A 12,164-nucleotide genomic window follows, 5' to 3' on the forward strand; every position below is an offset into this window, starting at 1 on the left:
TCCTGCTGCTCTGCAGCCTCCTCCTGCAGCCAAAGCAGGGATTTACCAAAGGCATTGAAACCAGAGAAGGCCCAGTTATACTTTTGACTTGGAAGAGATGTGCATCGGTTTTTTTGGGAGGTGGAGGTTCCAAAATAAACCGGCTGAAGGTTCAGTGTGCAGAGAGAGAGTGAATTTGGTATTAAGTACTAAATTCCTGCGAAGGTGACAGTTGCAGCAGATAGATGAGGAAATCCCTCATTACCCTGAAGAGCTGGAAAAGCAGGATATGGTGTTTTATTATGTTTCTTAACCTTGATCACAGCGAGTTTCAAACACCTTCTTCACCCTGGCTGTTGAGTGCCCTGTGGGTACAGATTCTTGTAAGGCAAAGCTATTTCACTAGATTTAATCTCTAAGGAGCGTGCCAGAAAAACAGCCTTTGGGGGAATGGCAATCTGCTGGCTTCCTTGTCTGCAGAATGGGAATAGCAACACGCAGCTCCTTGCTGGGAAGAGCTTTAGGGTCCGGCGGTGAGAAGAGCTGAAGTGCCATGGCTGAATCATTCAGCCAAAAGCGAGGAGCCAGCGCAGAGGCGAGGCTCGCCCAGCTCCCGCGGCAGGTCGGCGGCGATGCCAGGAATAGATCCAGGATCTCTGATTCCTGCTCCTGCTCCCTGTCTGCGGCGTGTGGGCACAGGCCAAGAGGAGCAGCAGCGCCGGTGTCACCCGGCTACGTGCAGAGGAGAAGGTGGAGGTTGCACAACCCCGTCCTTGGTGCTTTTCTGGGGGCTGCCCTGCGGTGCCAGGTGTGGGAGTGACAAGCTGTCTGACACCACTCAGCCAAGAGCTGGAGTGAAGCCACTGATCCTCATTTCGTGCTGGCTCCTGTGCAGCCCTCGTGTAGTAACAGCTGTGTAGAGGCTGCTCACCTGGGCTGAAGCATTAAGGGCTCACCTGGAGATAAAAGGCACTGCATCCCATTACCACTCCCCCCCAAGCCATCCTCTGCCCTCTGTTTGAAGAGATTTTGAACCCTGGGTATGTTTTGTTCCCGTGCAAGGCTTTGCTGTTGGAGTAGGCAGAGTTTGCAGCACATCTCATGGCACCAGGGAAGTGCAATCTTGTTACATTTGAATTTATTTCATGCTGCGTTTGCGGGTGTGAAGAATGAACTGGTAAAATTAGGGACTGTGGAAGGTGTGAGACACCGAGTTTGTTCAAATGCTGACGGTGGGAAAACATCTGTTGGAAGCTCTCTTTGAAGGAGTAGCTGCCCTTCCAGAACTCTTTTGTAGGAGTAATAACTGTTGTGGTAGGTGAAACTTCCTGAATCAGGAGGCACCTGGGAGCTGTGAACGTGCACAGGCTGAGGCAGGGATGGAGGTCTGAGGTCTGTGAAACTCACATCTCTACAAGAACTCTACGAGACCTTGATTTTTCTTGTCTGTCTTATGCCACTTCTGAAGTGACTTCTGCCTTAATTTTGCATGATCTCGTGTGCATTTGGGTGAGTTTGGATTCTTAAAGGAGCTGTTCTGCCCTTCCTTGCTCTTTACAGGTAACTTTTATGGGGTGGTAAGGGTGTGTTTCCATTTCTCCATGTACTGATTAGTGCTCTCATTAACACTTAGTAAGTGCATTGCAAAAATTCTTCATTAAATCAGTGCAGAGGTAGATTTTATTTGTGTGATGAAGCCACAGAGTGCTCAGTTTGGGAGCAGCAGCTCCCAAATCACAGGATGACTTACCTGCTAATTTTGACTTGCTATCTATTTTTGAGCAGGCAGGAAGCAGCGCTGCAGCTGAGGGAATTGAGGCAAGGCCCCTGGTTATGGTAATCCTTAAGTAGTTCATTTAGGTGTAATGCCTTTTTTTACAGTTGCTTCCCTATTACAAACAGATTTTGTGATAATGGCACCTGTGCCATTCAGACGGGATCATTATTATAATAGCAGCAAGTATTGTTAGGGAATCGGGATGTGGAATTTATGTAGGATCGTTACAACGACAGAAGCAATGCCATAAATAAAACGATGCTGTAGCAGCAGCACTAAACCTGGGTGTAAGAGGGAAAATGACAGTTCAAATTTCCCCCCGAATTTGTGGCATGGAGGGGAGGAGGAGGAGGAGGGAGCGTGGGTGGCAGGGGCTGTCCCTGTGGCAAGGAGGAGGGATGCTCACCCTGCGTAGAAACCATCAGCTGGAGTCGTTTCAGAAGCCAGCTGGGAAGATTGTTGCAATTAATTAGTTGTAGAAACGGGGCGTTGTTCCTATCCTGGGTGTTGTTCCCGGGTCGGCTCCATTGGCACAGATTTTTGGGGATGGGTTTCAGGCGAGGCTTTTGCGTGCCCAGCCTGTCCCTCCTGCGTGGCTGGGACAGTCTGTGCCTGCCCACACGTCTCTTCTTCTCCCGTTTCTCTGAGGGAAATGTGGGAAAGCTTGAAATTGCATCTGTGAAATAATGATGGAGGTTGAGAGAGTGAGCAGCCCAGCAGGACTTGACAGAAGAGGCTGATGTAGTAACTGGAAGCAATAGTAGCAAACTGAAGGCAAAAGGAAGAAAAGGTAAAAAAATTGTGCGTTTGAGAGGTTACTGAGGGTGTGGAGTGGAAATTATCCTCCCCTCCACCTCTTGCTGTGAGCACATCTCTGGAGATGGGTGTGCTGTCTCAAAGGCCGGGCTCGTGGTCAGGTTTAGCAAAACCAGATAATCCAGATGGCTAATCTGGAGCGTGGTTTGGCCAGCAAAGCCCTTCTGGCAGGGAACAGCAACAGTGCTCTTTAAACAAAGTCCTTGCTAATGCAGCTTCAGCATCGTGTGGACAGAGCACAGATGTCTTGCTCAGGGTTTGATTATTATTATTTTTTTTTTTTAATAAAATCCCTTTTGTTTTCTCTCAGTGACCCCTGGTTTAAATCCCTGATGCCAGAGGGGAGCTGTAACCCTTCGGTGGGCTCTGAGGTGGTTTGGGTTTTGTCACCGTGTCCCCAGTGAGGGCCGTGGCCGCTCCTGTGCCCGGGGTGTGAGTGGCACAAGGACGCTGGGATGCTGCTCTGCTTGCTGGGCTTTGAACTCGCTTTTTTTTTGCCCGGGGCCCCGTCGGGACAGGGGTGATGGGCAATTGCTTTTTGATGCTTGGCGCTGCCTTTGTCAGTGGACATCTGGTGCCAGGATTGCTGCTGTCGGGGCTGGGGGTGGGCTGCAAGGCCGGGGAATTTGATGGATTAGTGTGGTTGGAGGGCTGGGGGAGGGGACGGGTAGGGTTTCAGCTCTCCCTGCAGGTAGAGAGAGAATTTGGGGATTAGGGGCACTTTGCTGCAGAAGGGGAGGATTCAGAGAGGAGGAAGTGTTGGGAAGAAAATAGTCTTTCCAGTTTTCCCGAAGAGATGACATTTGTTTGCTCTGTGAGGCAGCACAAGGGAAATGTGTGTGTCCGGAGCAGGGGATGAAAAAAAATCCACAGCAAATCTGGTGCGGGTCTGTCCCCCCAGCTTTGTCACCCTTGGGAATCCTGGTTGCTCGTGCCTGGCTTTGGGGTCACTCAGTTCATTCCCTGCTGCTTCCTATGGATTCAATAACCTTCTTCTCTCCCCAGAGATCAGCTTAAATTAAAACTTTATCCTTTACTTAAGGAAGCAAGCAGCAGCCTGTCCTCATGCTCTGTTACAGGATCTGGGTACTTTGCACAGCCCTGTCCATCTCTTTCCCTGAGGTCACCAAATGGGCTGCCCTGGGAATTGGCAGCTCTGGAGCAGCAGGAGGGGCACGTGGGGCATCTTTGCTGCTGATCTCCTTGAGTGAAGGAGTAGAAAGAAAAACTGGATTTTTAAAAGCTGCCCTGAGGGCAAATAATTTGATATTGCCTGGCCTGGGAAGGGGAAACCAGCTGATTTCATGGTGTGGGAGCAGTCCCAGTGACACCACCAGGATGCATCACACCATCCTTTCCCAGAGGTCACTGTGCCAGCCCTGACCATGGAAATGTCACCTGGCTGCCTGCAAGAGCAGGAGGATTTTCATAGCCATGAAGGCCACCAGGAACTGGCCAAAATGGGCACCTCGAGGAACAGCCACAGTGAAATCCAATCTTGGCCAGGTGCTGTGTCCCAGGGTCAAACCCACGTGTAAAATCTGCCCAGAAGGTTTAGTGCCTGCTGGCTTTGCCTCCTGGAAATGCTGTAGGAGGGGGGGTCACCTCTCAGGGGGCACAGCCAGGCCTTTAATATGTGTGTTTGGCCTGGGTTTTTTTGGGGGGGCTGGGTTTTTATGAGGACTGGGGTTTTTTTGGGGGGGGCTGGGGTTTTTTTTGGGAGCTGGGTTCTTTTTGGGGGGGCTGGGGTTTTTTTGGGGGTGGGGTTTTTTGGGGAGGCTAAGGTTTCTTTGGGGCTTGTTTTTAGGGGGGGCTGTTTTTTTTTGGTGTGGGCTGGGTTTTTATGGGGACTGGGTTTTTTTGGGGGGGGCTGAGTTTTTTGGGGGGCTTGGTTTTTCTGGGACTGAGGTTTTTTTGAGGCTGGGTTTGTTCAGGGCTGGGTTGTTCCATGTGGGAAGGACATTGGAACCCACAGGACGTGCCCTCCACACAGCTCCTTCTCACCTGCCTGACGTGGGCCCTGTGCAGACCCAGCCAGGCAGGGAATTCCCTGCTTGTGCTGTAAAATAAGCCCCTGTGGGTGATTTTCTTTATGCCTTTTCCATCAGAAACTGAGGAAACTGGGAGCAAGGAGGAGCAGGAGATTTGTGTGCAATGAAGGGAACGTTGGGATGAGATGAGGATGGTATTGCAGAACATGAAATAAGGATTGTTGGGACTGTGGGATCTTTGGTCCTTCCTTGTGTTGCACAATGTCAAGGTGCTGAACTGCCCTTGTGAATTTTGGTTTCTTCTCTGTGTTGAACAAAGTGGTGGCCAAGGGCCATGGCAGTGCAGCAAATCTCGTGTCTGCAAGGTTTCTGAAGATGCAAAACCTTTAAATATTGGTCTGAAGAAGACAGGGGAATGAAAAATAAGGGATAAAGTTACTACTTCCATCCTGAAAATGTGTTTATTTAACTTTAGCAGCAAAAGGCAGAAAAATTTGGGGGAGGGGGGAAGGAGGGAAGAAGTGACTATAAAAATGCATGCAGGGAAGTGAACAGCTGTGTCCTGTGAAATGGGAGCTGCTGGGATTCAGAGGATTATGTCACTAACCAAGACCTGGTGTTTGCTCTGGAGCTGAAGGCTGGAGCCCCGAGCATGCAGGCAGGAGGGAAAATCAGAGTCACGTAATGGGTGAGGCTGGAAAGGACCTGCAGAGGTTCAGGCTGCTCCAAGCTGCCCAGGTGGGTTCTGTCCTGCTGGAGAAGGGTTCCAGCAGCCAGGAAGGCTCTGGTTTTGCAGTATCTTGTGAGTCCTGTTCTGGGAGTGCTCTCGTTCCTGGAACAAGGCATCCATTCCTTGTTCCTGGAGTATGTGTGGAGGAGAGAAAACCTGGTGATTTGCCATTCTCCAGCATTTCTAGATTTGGTGCCACAGCAAGCCAGGGGCGAGTGCTCCTCTGTGCTCCCTGCCCCATCTGTGCAGCGCCGTGCCAAGCAGTGGTGGCTCAGAGCCAGGAAAAGCTTCACCCAGACAGGTAATTCCTCTGAAGCTCTGCTTTTGGGTGCTGCTGGACCAGATGAATCACCAGTGCCTGCAGCCTGACGTGTTTGATGGTGGCAGGGCTGTGCCTGCAGGGGAAGGAATTGTAGTCCATTACCAGGAGTCCATTTCTCTTGCTGAGGGTGGAGCGCCCGGTTCCTCGCTCGTGGGCCATGAAGCACTCCTGACAGCACGTTCCAGAGCAATATCCCCACGTGAATGATGGCCCCACGCTTGCTTTATGCACTGCCCTGGGAGGTGGGGGTGTGTAAATCGCACCATCCCGGTGATTTAGCCCCAGGTACAGTTGTGATTCAAAATGAATTTCTGTCCCCGCTTCTCCCCCGTGCCCGCGCTGCTGTAACAACTCGTTGTAAACCACGAGGAAATTGCAGCAGCCCCTGTGCCAGGAGGATGTGGCTGTCCCCTTTGTGTCCCCTATGGGCCCTGTGCCAGCACAGGTGGGTTTTGGTGTCAATCCCAGTCTGGCTCTGGGACAGAGAGATCCAAATCCATTCCCATCCCTGAGCAGGGAGCCACGGCACGCTTTCCATTGGGCTTAATAGGGAAGATGAGTGACATGTTTGAAGTGGCTTTAGGTTTTATGCAAAGCCAGTGATGCTTAAGACAGGTGGGGGATTTTAGGGTTTTCAGCAGGGCAAAAAAATTCCCTTGGAAAGTGTCTCCGGTCCAGTGTGAAATTTCCATGGATTCAAGGTGATGGGAGTGGGTGACTTGTGCTTCACACCTCGTTGCCACTCTGGGGAGTTGATTTTCTTCCCTCCTGCTTTGGGGAAGAAAATGTCAAAGTCAGGAGAAAGACACATTTTCTTTGTGGCAAGGAATGAACATTAATATTAAAACTTCTGGGGATTTTTTTTTTTTTAAGATTAGTTTTGCTTCTTGGCTGTACTCTGGTTTAGATCTGGAATTGCTCTGGAAATGCAAGTTTAGGCAAACAGAGAAAAGGTGAATGTGGACTCCACTGTGCTGATTTCCTCATGATCTGCAGAACTCTTCTAGTGCTTCACCATTTTCCTGGCTCTGCTTGATGTCCAGGACTTGGTTGTTCCTGAAAATGTAAAGGTCAGGGGTACTGGAAAGAGATGAACCCCAAAAACTCAATCCCTGTTTGAGGCTTTGGCTCTCCTAACACAGACATGGTGTGGGTGCCTTCTTACAAATTCTTAAATCTACCTGTATTCATTTCGCTGTTTCAAAGTGAAATAATTTTTTGAGAAAAATCTGCATTTGCTGTTCCTTGCCTGTAACCAAGCGTGGTTTGTGGATAACCAAATAAAATTCTCAGTTCAAAGTGTTTCAGCAATGTGTTAAAGTTTATGGAGCATTTAACAAACTTTTTTAGTGTGCAATAGTTTATAGTGCCAGCAAACAGCCAAGTGTCACATCAAAGTTGTAGTCCTTTCTCACTTAATGGCTCAATGTTTAGTGCTTTTTTGGTTTATCTTGGGTGGCTTTTCAGCCCACAGCTCAGAATGGCTTTTTCTTTCCTTTTTTCCTTCCCCCAAAAACTCTAAAAGTCAGATTATGGATACTGATTTAGGGCCCACAATTCAAGCCAAGTGCTTGGATTTATTTTTATCTTTAAAGAAAGAAAACCACCAAAGGCAAATAATCCCAGTGACTTCAGTGCAGTTCTGCCTGGGCAGTTCCCTGCTGGGCAGGGAGAGCAGAGGAGCAAAATGAAATCTGCTCCCATCAGAGGCAGGGAGAGTTTTGCCATCAACTCTTGCAAATCCTGAATGATTTTTCCCTTCACCTGGAGCTGGGATGTGTCTGCAGCTGAGCCCGAGCCCACTGACACCTGTGGGGCTCCACATTTGCTGCCTTTTATGCCCAGATTTTGGGAATTGCTCCTGTTCTGGACTGGGAGAGGATGGGCTTGAGGGAACTCTGTAAGGACTTTCCTCTGCCCAGGTTCTGTAGGAGAGGAATAAAAAGGGAATGTACAGGAATCTGAGCCTCCAGAGCAGCTGCTGCCATTGGGAATGTCCTGGAGCTGGGGGCTGTCACTTCTACTAAACTTGAACTAAATAGGTGTAAAAACTCAGTAACAGCTTCTAGATAATGCATCATAAAGCATCTGATTGACTTTATTGTGGATTTAATTACGATGATGCACACACACATAATCACGTCCGTGCCCAAGATCTATTCAGCAGCACAGGGTTTATATAATGTTATAAATAATGAAACCTGAGCTGTGGCAGGAGCTCCCTGTAGCATCCTTCGTCCTGAAGAAGTCTCCTCTTCCATGTGAGTGACACAGGGCTGGATTGCTGAGGTTCAGCCATTTCCAGGGGGGCTGGGTTGTGGTGGCAGGGGTGTGATTTTCGTCACAGCGCCTGCGTTTCAGTCTGAGTTTGCTTTGGAAATTTCCTGTGGAGTGGAAGACGGCGTAAAATGTCTTATTAATGCTGATGGGATGAGGCTTTGGCATACCCAGTGAATTGCTGTATGAGAGGCATGTAAACAAATTTGAAAACCAAAATAATCTGCCTGTGTATTATTAAAAAACAAGCCAATATGCAGCAAGAGAATGTGAGGAAATGCCATTTTGAGTTCCTAGCGACAAAGCTTTCGCACGTTCCTGCCGTGATTTATATAATTGCCGAATCGCTTTGATGGCTTGATGGAATTACAGCTCTGCCTTACACGATGGATAATCAATCAAAATAAACGGTGTTTACCCCTCTGCTGCAGCGTGTGTGTGACACAGATACATCCGAGTGGGGAATTATTCCTTAAGGCTGGCATTTGTGCGGAGTTTCGGGTGTGATTTTGGGATCTGATATCTGTGTAAACCTGACCTCACCTTGTTGGCTTCAAAATCGTGCTGGCTTCAGCAGGGGCTGTAGTAACTTGCTCTTTCAATGGTGCATGTAGGAACATTTCTGCCTAAATATGCAGTGGGCTTGTTTGTTTAAATATCTCAGGAAATCAAACCGCAGCGAGGAGACAGAAGGTGCCAACACCTGAGCTCTCTGTCAGGGCTGGGTAAAGCTTGTAGGCTGAAATTCTGCCTTTCTAGGCAGGCTTGGAGTTGGTCTTGGCTGATATTAAATGGGCTGTTCTCTGCCTCATTTGCTGCACAACTTATCGGAGTTTTAGTGTCTGGCTTTAGAAGAATTTCTTACCCTATTTACCAGATGTGCTGTTGTGGAATGTGAAAACCATTTTCTGCAGGACTTCTGGAGTAAAAATTAAGCCCAGTCTTTGTAGGCAGCAGGATGATGTATCGGGGGTTGATATTTGTGTTTGAAGAGGTGGCTTTGCAGGAGATGATGCTGCTTTTTACTGCAGAGAGCACCGTCCTGTCCCCCCCAGTGCCTCTTTCCCTCTTGCCTACCCCTGTTTTCATCCTGTTTCCCTGACTCCAGGGGTTTTTGGGAAGCTCTGGAGCACAGCCTGAGTTTGAGTGGCTTCCCCAGCGCTGCAGAGCCGGACTGTGCAGGGCAGCCCTTGGGTCAGAACCTGGCAGATGCTGAGGAGAGGTGATGAAATGGAGAGGCTGGGGCAGGGCTGCAGGCACAGCAGCCCAGCACTCGCCCCTTCCTCTCTGCCCCAGCCCTGGCTCCTGCAAGGGGGGATTTTTGGCCTCTCTCCCCATCGCTGTCCCCGGAGGACCCCTTCTCCTCTCCCTCCTCGCCTCGCTGTAAGGGGATCACAGCTGCTGAGTAAATGTTAAGATAATGGTGTTATTACGGAGTAATTATACTGCAAGTTATTGAATTAAAAGTGATGAGGCTGCCGGTGCTGCTGAGTGGGGAGAGGAGGGAGAGGCTGGGTGGGAGAGCAGGGAAGGTGGAGAAGGGAGCAAACCTAATAAATTTCCTCTTGTCGAGAGCCCCTCGCTGCCTGCCGGGACTGGGACTGAGAATGAATGAAAGGGAAGCTCAAAGAGCTAATAAATAAACCATTTCCCTGAGAATAGAGGGTATAATTAGAAACCGTGGCCCTGTGGTTTTGTGTCTGCCCCGGGGTGGAATCTGCTCAGCGCTGCGCTGTGGCGATAAAACAGGGAGACAATGTGGAGATGATGTCGCACAGTTGTTAACTTTTGAGGAGGGAGATGCTTTGTTCCTCTCTTTTTCTAGGGAAAAATAATAATAATAATAAATAATTTAGGCTTTATGTTACAAAACTTCAATAACTGACTATACCCTGGGGCCTCTCCATCAGCAACTCCGGCTGATCCTGCATTTTTCCTTCTGTCTATTTTCTTGGAGGGGAGGGTGATTTTCACTGTAGCCCTTAGTAAACTTTACTTTGTTTCATTTTTCTTTTTTTTTTTTTTTTTCTCCCTCAAGAGAGCCAAACCTATTTGTTTGTTGGGGTTTTTTCCTATCTCAATCTGAGATTTATCTACAAATTGAACATCTCCCACTCCTCTCCAGCCACAGCATTGCTGCCAGAGCTCCAGGAGGATCCTCCTCCATCCAAGGAGGATCCTGGGTGGCTTTGCATGAAAAGGGGATGATGCTTATGGTTGGGACCAGGGCAGGTCCCCCCACACGGGTGTTTGTGAAGATTAAGTGATTCTTTCTCAGAAGCTCTTTGGTAGGTGTTAGAAAAATGAGGAGTGTTTACCTTACTTTACAGTTTAAAAAGCCCTAATAAAATACACAACAGGAGTGTTAACAGTGAAACTATTTTGAAGATTATTAAGCTGTTATAAAAGAATGGAAGAAAATCTGCCTGGCTTTATGTTCTATGCCACTAGATATTCAAATTAATGCCTTCCTATAGCAGCTCCTTCAGAAATCTTTAAGGCACTTAATCATCTTCAGTGAATTAGGTACTTGGTGGTGTTAGAAAGCTCTTCAGCATCCTCTATTCGTGGAGCAGGGGAGGAAACTGAGGCAGAATGATTTGGGCAGTTCATTCACCATGGGAAGGGTAGAGTGGGAATTTGATTGACATGGGTTGGCATGGTGTATAATGGAAAATGCCCTTGTCCAGCAGTGCTTCCACTGCCTGGCAGTGCTGGGTCCTGCTCCTTTCCTCACCCCCACCTCTCCCTGCTGTTGGGGAGCAGAGCTGTGCTGTTGGCACCAAGAATTCCTCATGGATTTGCCCTTTGCCTAATGGCTGCTGTGGCAGTATTTACAGCTCAGTGCCCATCTCAGGGAGGCCCATAAACCCTGATATAATGGTATTTCCTTGTAAAAGGCAGTTTGTAAAGCTCTGTCTGTGGGCAGCTGCCACCATATCCATGGGATTTATTTCCAGTTTATTTACGGTTTGTGCTCATGTATATGAAGCTCTTCTTTCCCATCATAATCCAAAACTTGATTGTCCCTTGGACTTGACTGTCACTGGCAGCGCTGGCTGAGCAGGTCCCTGGGCTGCCTCTCTCATGCAGGTTGATTTTTTCTGTTTTTGATTTTCTGTTTAGAAGGGTGGAGAGGAATGTCTGTAGGCATTGCATCAACCTTGCCCTTGGAATTTGCCCCAGGGAGCTGCAGCTGCCAGGCTCCTGTGAGCAGGGCAGAGCCCTTATTGTGGGGCAGACCCCTGCCCCACAGAGGTTGTCTGTGAAATTCATGGCTTAGATTTAGGCTAATAAATGATTTCCTGGCTTTGATGGTGCATCAATTCTTTGGTTTAGGAGTGGCTGATTTAAGGGGTGATTTCTCCCTGGTCTCTGCAATCTGTTTGTGGTAGGTTCTGGGGACTCTTTTTTCTTTACCTGTTCTTACAAGTCCTGAGTGTAGGAGGTCAATACCTGGAAGTGCTCATTTAAAAATAAGGTTCTGGCATCCAGCAAAGGGCTGCAATGCTTTAAATGACTTCAGCTGCCAAAATTTGGTGTGTCCTCAATATTTCTACTTGCTTCCACTCCTAATGATCCCACCTAAGAGAGAGGCTCAGCTCTCCTCCATGCTGGATATCCTTGGTGGAAGTCAAGGCTCTGCCTTGGAGGGGAGCAGCCACTGCAGAGCTGCAGCTGAGCTGGGAATGGCTCCAGATCTTCAGCATCGAGGTGCAATCCCTCATCCACTGAGCAAACCTTGAAGCAGATCCCAGCAGAGCCCCAATCCTGGGCAGGCAGCTGGAGAGCTGCTGAGCCAGGGGTGCTTGCTTCAAGGAGCAGCTCAGAAAAGGGACCTGAGCTGGTGGATTCCTTTGGTGTGTGGAGGAACACGCTGTAGATATTCTGAAAAAAACCAAAATCAAATGGGAGAACAGGTAGTGGAGCTCTTTGAAAGTTGTTCAAAGAGGCTCTGTCAATGTGAAAGTTCTATTTATGTTTTTTTTTCCTGCCTCCTCTTTTCTTTTGTTGATACAATCTTGGAAGTGGGAGGAGGATTTACAAAAATGCTTGTGTTTATAAGCTGCTGCTTCAGACACCTTTTTTCCCTTGTAAATATTGCGTAAGAAGCCAAAAAGAAAAACACAGAGACCAAACAGAGAAAAGTCCTCATCAGACCATTTCTCTAATCACCCCAGAACCTGAAAATCAGCTTTGTCGTGGGCTGTGCTGCAAATGTGTCCCCACAGATGCACCAAGGACAGACCTGTAAAACCCATCCCAACCTTT

The 12,164-nt window shown here is 48.5% G+C and overlaps 1 protein-coding gene across 6 annotated transcripts in view; it reads left to right on the plus strand.

The window, feature by feature from the left end:
• PTPRS (protein tyrosine phosphatase receptor type S) overlaps positions 1–12,164 on the plus strand; it is a 129,126-nt gene that overhangs the window by 2,112 nt on the left and 114,850 nt on the right. The window lies entirely within an intron of this gene.

The sequence above is a fragment of the Vidua chalybeata genome, chromosome 27 (genome assembly GCF_026979565.1).
Source record: "Vidua chalybeata isolate OUT-0048 chromosome 27, bVidCha1 merged haplotype, whole genome shotgun sequence".
Taxonomy (NCBI): domain Eukaryota; kingdom Metazoa; phylum Chordata; class Aves; order Passeriformes; family Viduidae; genus Vidua; species Vidua chalybeata.